Here is a 7,741-nt window from a genome sequence, read left to right as displayed (position 1 = left end):
CCAGAAATAGGGTAAGAATACAAAGAATCAGGTCTTTCAAGTTAGTGAAACCTGAGTTCAAGGTCCAGGTCTATCAAATACTTATCCTGTAGACTTACGCAAAATTTTAGTTTCTGTCTTAATTGTATCTGTAAAGTGGGGCTTATATACTCAAATTGGAGGGTTACTGTGAGAATTCAGTGAGTTCGTATAAACTACCTAGCAAAATATTTGATGCTTATTGTATCTCTTCCCCTTCTTTTTCTAGGAACCAATGAAACAAGAAGATTCGTATCTCATTATCATCATGTCTTCTATATGGCTGATGTCAGCACAGTTAAACTTCTTATCTCTGTTAATATAACTAATGACTTACTATAATAGTAATGATAATGTTAATGATAATGGTGATGAAAATCATAATAAAAAGATTTAATCAAAGAGGGCATATTTCCCAAAGGAATTACAAATATTTCTATTGGCTATGACTTGACATTTCTTTCAAAGTCGATCTATAGGAGATAATATAATAATAATAGTGGTTAATAGTTATTAGGATTGTTTATGTTTCTACTATTATGCTAAATTCAGCATATAATTGATTTCTCACTCACAACAGAACTCTATGAATTAGGTTCCAATATTTTCCTCATTTTACAGATGATGAAATTGAGGCACAAAGAAGCTAGGTAGTTTGTTCAAAGTCACAGACATTCTAAGTGTCACAGTCACTATTTGTTGTGAAGGTGTGTGGCTGAAGAACCTATATTCTCACGTGCCCACACTGTGCCCTAATGGAGAGGATGAATTAGCTCTTGTTTCCTGTCCTATATGTGCTGTAGGGGAGGAAGAAATTCTCCTCTCTCCTTCTAGGTTCTTCTGGCTGGCCTAAGAATTAAATTGACATGAGATGGAGAAAATCAAACAAAGTTTAATATCAAGTATACTTGGGAGAAGCTGAGTAACTTGCCAAAATGACCAAAGCCATCACCTTAAATACCATCTTTAGTTAATAACAAAAGAGGATATTGGGGGTAGTGGTTTGGGACTTCAAAGGCGTGGAAGGCAATTCACATGGAGATGGAAAAGCAAATGTTTGGTGAACATAGGTTTGCCAGGCCCTACAGAGACAGTGGGACATGGAGAGGACTTTGATCAAACAGGCCTTGTTAGCTTCCTCCCTATCTACCACACCTGGTTCATGTAATACTGCAGTTATCTATGGTCATAGCTCCTTCCTGGAAGAGGCCTTCTATCCTAAATTCTTTTAGTCAGTCAGGGGGAACGTCAAGATTTCTGCATGAGTCTTTTGTTCCTAAAAATAATCAAGGCCAAGGAGATATATTTTGGGGTAGCAAATTCTTTTCCCCCTAGTGCCATGTCCTGCATGCAGTCAGTCTTCAGTTAAATGATCTAAGCTTCCCAAGTGCTTCCTATCCCTTAAAGAAGATCCCTCCTAGATGTGCATTCTTGGCTCATGATGCTCAGATTTGGAAGCACTAATGGAGAAAATGTGCCTTCTCAATAGAGAATTCTGATCTGTATCTTCTCTTCTGAGCAAAACTAGGTACTTTAATTTTAATAGCACAATAGGTGCTATTTCTAATGATCAGTGCTTAGTAACTGATGGCACTGAATATTTATAAATTTTCTTTTTCTGTCAAATGAAAGATATTTTTACAGTAAAGATGGAGGGGACAATTAAATTGTTCACACAAAGATAAAGCTCATTTCCCTTGTTGCAATATAGCTATTATTTAATTTATTGAACAGATAGTTGGTAAGTAATTAGTGCTTTAAAAAGCAATTTTTTTAATTTAATTCAAGATACTATGGGTCAGCCTGGTGATTCCTCTGGCCTGGGCTGTTTGATTCTATTACCAAGCAAGGGCTTGGTCTACCCAATGTGCATGGAAGCTAATACTGTGGTGCACTGGTCTCTGAGGGAAAAAACAGTTTATTATGCAATTATTTGGTAAGGAGACAGAAGAAAGGCTCTCAACTCCTTCACCCAGATCCAGGAAACAGGGTGAGGTTTAAGAGATCAGGGAAGGCAGGCTGATACGCAGAAGTGCTGGCAGGATGAGTTTCAATTGGCAGATCAAAATTTTCTCTTCTGCACATGCTCCTGGCTGGTTCCCTACCCCTGAAAAATAGCCTTAACATTCTGCTGTTAAGATAAGGTCAGCACAGTACACAAGGTAAAGTTGTTGCATAGATTTAAGTCATTGCCTTCTCTGTTGATAAGAGTTTCTAGAGATGTAGTCACCCTCTCCTTCCTGGCAGAGAGAGGAAGGCACCCTTACAAATGTAGATTTCTCTCATAAATGTACATTTCCCTTACAAATAGTTAACTTCTACTAGGTGTGCAGAGCTTTCCCTGTGTCTGCTGTTTCTTAAAAATAATCAGCCCAAAATGATTCTTATACCAAAGAGGCATATTTTTGGGTGGCAAATTCTACTCCTGGTCCTGTGGTTACAATTCCTCTCTGCATGAATAGTTAAATTCAAAGTAATTTAAGACGTATTACCAAAGTATAATGCTGATAAATAAATGACAAGTAATAGGATATATTGGAGTATTTGAGGAAGCCATTTGGAGTAAAACTAATTTGGCCTGACCTTGTTTTTCCAAAAGGGCCTGAGGTGGTCCACTGAGCTTGCACTATGTATCTGCTTTAAATATTTACTCTGTCCCAAAGACAAGAATGATGCCCTTAAAGATAAAGATTTGAATTTCCCCATATCGGCACTTCTTTAAGGATAAGTCTCTCTCTCTAGATTAATCACTGACCTGCTGCACTCACCTTGTGACCACTCACCTTGTGACCACTGACCTGCTGTATTCACTGAATTGCTGTGTCAGCAAAGCAATCTAGTTGACTATTGTGAAAGGGACATTTCTATCATATGTGATGCATGCTCTTTGACAGTACATAACCACTCCGAACATCCCACTTCTTTGGAGTGTTCCATTCCTTTGTGAAAGGACTCTCCCAGGCTATATGGTCCTCAGGGTTGGCTCATAGTAAACTCATCCCAATTTTGATTCATAGATTGTCTATGGATTAAGGATTATTTGCACTGACATTTCTTGGAGTCATGCAAGCTTTTATTCTATGTTTATTGGTCAAATAAGCTGATGTTATCTCTTACAAAACTGGTTAACAAAAACAATAACTTAAAATGATGGCTAATTTTGCCTGATGTCTCATGAAGTTTTGTAGGCAACCTTAATATTTATTGGGAAGAAATAAACAAACAGATGTGAAAAAAGTAAAAATGTTGGGTTAAATTTTTAACAATAATTATGTTATGGCATGTATGTTTAGGGTAACTTCCAAAATCTCTCTGGTAACTTGAAGCTTTGAAGTTTTGCTAGGTAAAATTAAATGATAAAAATTTATTGAATATATGGATCCTTTTCAAATAAAATAAAATTCTGAATCATTATTGCTAAACATGTCTAAGTATACCTACTTTGGCTTCTTATTACAGAGAAACAAAAAGATGTCTGGATCTGTTAGTAAATATGTCTCATATTTTATTGAAGGATTATGCTATGAAGTAGAATGTTTCTAAAAATTATGAAACATGTTTACAAACTTTCCAAGCCACAGCATGTTAATGGAAAAGACAATTTATGATTGCTTACTTCTTAGTTTTCACTAAAATTAAGGTCTGTAAGGATTGAGAATTTTAATTAATATATATAATTAAAACTTCTAAAACTTAATAAGTAAAATATCTTTATATTCAAAGAAAGTAAGATGTATGTTCTCAGTAAAGAACTTATAAAGAATGGAAATATTTTTATTTGTTTTGTTAAGAAAGATAAATTTGTCCCAAAGTACTAGGATGCAATAAAAGAAGGCAGGGGGTAAATTCTGAATGTAAAAAGAAAGTTATAGAAGTTTTATGGAAAAAGAACCCTGAAGAAAGAGTTTTATGCATGGTTAAGTTGGCTAAGGTTGAAGCAAACCTAATTAACTAAATATCCTAATATCAGAAGTAAGCTGGTGCAAAATTAGAATTTGGCTTTCTCTCTTAAAAAAAGACAATTTTCTTGGGGCCAGCCCCATGGCCTAGTGGTTAAGTTCAGTGTGGTCTGCTTTGGTGGCCAGAGTTTGTGAGTTGGGATCCGGGGGACACCTACACCACTCATCAGCCATGCTGTGGCATTGACCCACATATAAAGGAGAGGAACATTGGCACAAATGTTAGCTCATGACTAATCTTCCTAAACCAAAAAAAAAAAAAAAAAAAGATAATTTTCTTGAATTTTGAACTTTTGGTCTGCTCTTAATAAAGAGATTATAAAAGGTTTCCCTTTATTTTTGAGTAACTCTACTGAAAAGATGGAAAATCTATGTTTTGTTAAAATAATTTCCAATGTTCAAAAAGACAGAGGTTTGTCTATTCACTTTTTTTGTTTGAATGTTTTTGTTGTCGATTGAATGGATAACTAAGCATTGTTTCCTATTTGACCAAGTATTTTAAGACTTTTGACAAGCTTCCCAATAAATTTAGCTCCTAAATGAAGTCATTCTTTTGACCTGGAAAAAAAAAATGTTTCCTTGAGAATTTTCAGAGATCCCCTGTCTCAAAGAAATTTGTTTTCCCTCTAAAGAGGGGTGATACTGAACTAATTAGGCTTGTTCGATATGCTAAATTGCATGAGAAGTATTGTCAAGTAAATGATGATATGCCTTCTTAGGTTATACTGTGTAGGTAAATATTACTCATTATCTTAACCCTGTTACCTTGTTTCCAGCACCAGAAGAAGAAAATGACCATGACTGCATTGTATTATCTAATTTGGTTTACAAATGGATCTTACTTAAATGATAAGCAAGGACTTTATCAAGCTGGGGATGCTGTCCAGGCTTGAGAATGCCCACTACTTTCTGTCAACTCTGCCAACCTAGTAAAAGATTTCCTTCTATAGCATCAAGAAATTGCCATGGATGAAGATAAACAAAGGTGACAACAAAAGGGTAACTTTTTGATACCACCACATGGATATGGTTCAGGCTCAATAACAAACCATAGTGCCTACTGGAGCTCAATTGCCACTGCTCCAGCATTTAGAGCAATTAACTCATAGGCACCTGAAAAGAGGATTTCATGGGGAAAACAATACTTTTGGATACTTTTTCCCACAGTGGCTCATCAAGCCTATACTTATTGTGCTATATGACCAAAATTTAATCTAGGGAAACTATTTCATGGGCAGCAAGGCTGCTTTCCCCTTTCTAAGGGACTCTTTGAAGTATGGCAATTGGACATTGTCCAAATGCCACCATCTCAAGGATATAAATATATCTTGGTAATGATCTCTATGTTTTCACATTGGGTTCAGTCCTTTCCTTGCAGAAGAGTGATGGCTTTAGGTAAATTATTATTGGAAAGCATAATTTCCATTTGGAGAATTCCTACCAAGTTGCATAGTGACTGGGAAACTCAATTTACTGGACAAATAATTAAATCTATTTGTAACATTTAGCCACTAATGCAGCGTTTCCACTGAGCTTACCATTCCCAATCCTCAGAATTTGTGGAAAGATAACTAATGGCACAATTAAAATTCAACTGGCAAATCTTTCAGAAGCATTTAATCTGTCATGGCCAAAAGTTCTTCCACTAGCAAAAATTGATCTTAGATCTATGCCCTTTGGTAAACATCAGCTACTTCCTTTTGACATAATAACTGGACAGCCTATACAATTAGATCAAGGAATGTATGAACCAACTTTACTTAAAGGAGATATTTTACATTATTGTCAAGGTCTCATTGAGGCACTTAAAAGAAATGAGAGATTGGTAACTGATTCTTTTCACAGTGAGCTCCTGGGAGACAAAGACCTCGAGTATCATGGATTACAACCTGGAGATTTTGTTTATTGGAAAAGACACCAGATAGAGGACTCTTTGCAGCCCTTTTGGAAAGAACCATATCATGTGCTTTTAACCAAATCATGTGCTGCATAATTAAAAGGCGTAGACTCATAGATTTCCATTTCTCATTACAAAAAAAATTTTCTCCACCTGTGTAGGTTTCAGTTTCTATTTCTGATACCCGACTTCAACTGACCAATGCAAATACCTCCAAACCAGGATGAGAAGATAGCATCTGTTGTAGACAGTTGTCCCCAAACTCCAGATCAGGCCTGTATTCCCAACCTAATATCTCCTCATTTAAATCTGTATAATGCTTAAACTGTATACCTATCTTATAATTGTTTCATTTAAGGTTTTCAGAATACTTCATACCTAAAGAAAGTGATTGATTTGGAGCAGACTGGTCTCAAAGGTCAGGCATTTATTGAGTGGCTATTAATGGAACTCAAAGGTTATATAGAAGAAATTCCTGGTGTTGGCTACTGCCTGGATGGCTAAAACATTGCACCCTCAACTTCCCTTGGATGCAGGGAAGGGTTCATACTGAGCTAACACCCGTTGCCGATCTTCCTCTCTTTAAGACCAGATGGGCTCCTTCAGTATTCCACTGATATGGACACCTAGTGGCTATATTTGTTCCTTCCTTGGGACTAGAAGATGTCTTATCACATAGAGAAGATCTTACTAAATTTACTGAAAAAGCCCTTAATGGTAGTCAAGCAGAAATAGTCTTATTAAATACTGAAATGTCTTTAATGAGAAAGGTTGTCCTTCAAAATAAACTGGCCTTTGATATTTTAACTGCATCTCAAGTTGGTATATGTAGAGTCATTCAAATGGAATACTGTGTTTCTATACTTGATGAATCTTCCAATGTGTTATCTTTGCTAAAGCACATAAAAAGCGGGTAAATATCTTAAATGAATCCTTTATAATTGTAAACAATGTAAACATAAAGAGTCATAGAAAAGGACATGTACCATGTTTGTGCAACAACCTGAAATTAATCAAAAACCTCCGAAATGCTTCCTCTGTTAATATATATACCTCTATGTTTGTCCACTATACCCAATTACTTCCCTCCAATGTGGACAACTGGGCAAATAAATGAGATAAAAGCCTAGCACCAAGGGACATGATCGACCTAGGGCAGTCAGCAACCACCCTGGCACCAAGGGACAATATTTTAATCATCAAAGCTTTCGATCAAAAGATTATAGATCAAAAGTGGGAAAATGATAAATAAATAACAAGCAATAGGATATATTTGAATACATGAGGAAGCCATTTGGGTTACAACTAATTTGGCCTGGTTTTGTTTTTCCCAAGGCATGACATGGCCTGTTGAGCATGCATTGTATATCTGCTTTAAATATTTGCTATGTCCCAAATACAAGAATGATGCCCTTAAAAATAAGGACGTAACTTCCCCCATAACAGCATTTCTTTAATGATAAACATCTTTAATGATAACCACTGACCTGCTGTATTCACCAAATAGCTGTGCCAGCAAAGCAATCTCATGACTGTTGTAAAAGGAACATTCCTATCATAAGCGATGCATACTCTTTTGACAGTACATAACCACATTGTATGCCCCACTTCTTTGGAATTTTCCCTTCCTTTGTGAAAGGACTCTCCAGGCTATATTTTCCTTAGGGTGACTCATAATAAAGTCACCCAAATTTTAGTTTATGTATTGGCTATGAATTATTTGCATCACCAATATAAACTACCAGCTAACAGTAAGTCAGAGAAGAGAAAGAGAACCAAAAATCCTTCGCATAGGAAAAACTTTTGTGGAGAAACACAGGAAACTTGAATGGACCCTTTATTCTCTTACAGCATGAACTTCAGCCTT

The sequence above is a fragment of the Equus przewalskii genome, chromosome 8 (genome assembly GCF_037783145.1).
Source record: "Equus przewalskii isolate Varuska chromosome 8, EquPr2, whole genome shotgun sequence".
Lineage (NCBI taxonomy): Eukaryota > Metazoa > Chordata > Mammalia > Perissodactyla > Equidae > Equus > Equus przewalskii.
Note: the sequence above shows the minus strand (reverse complement) of the source record.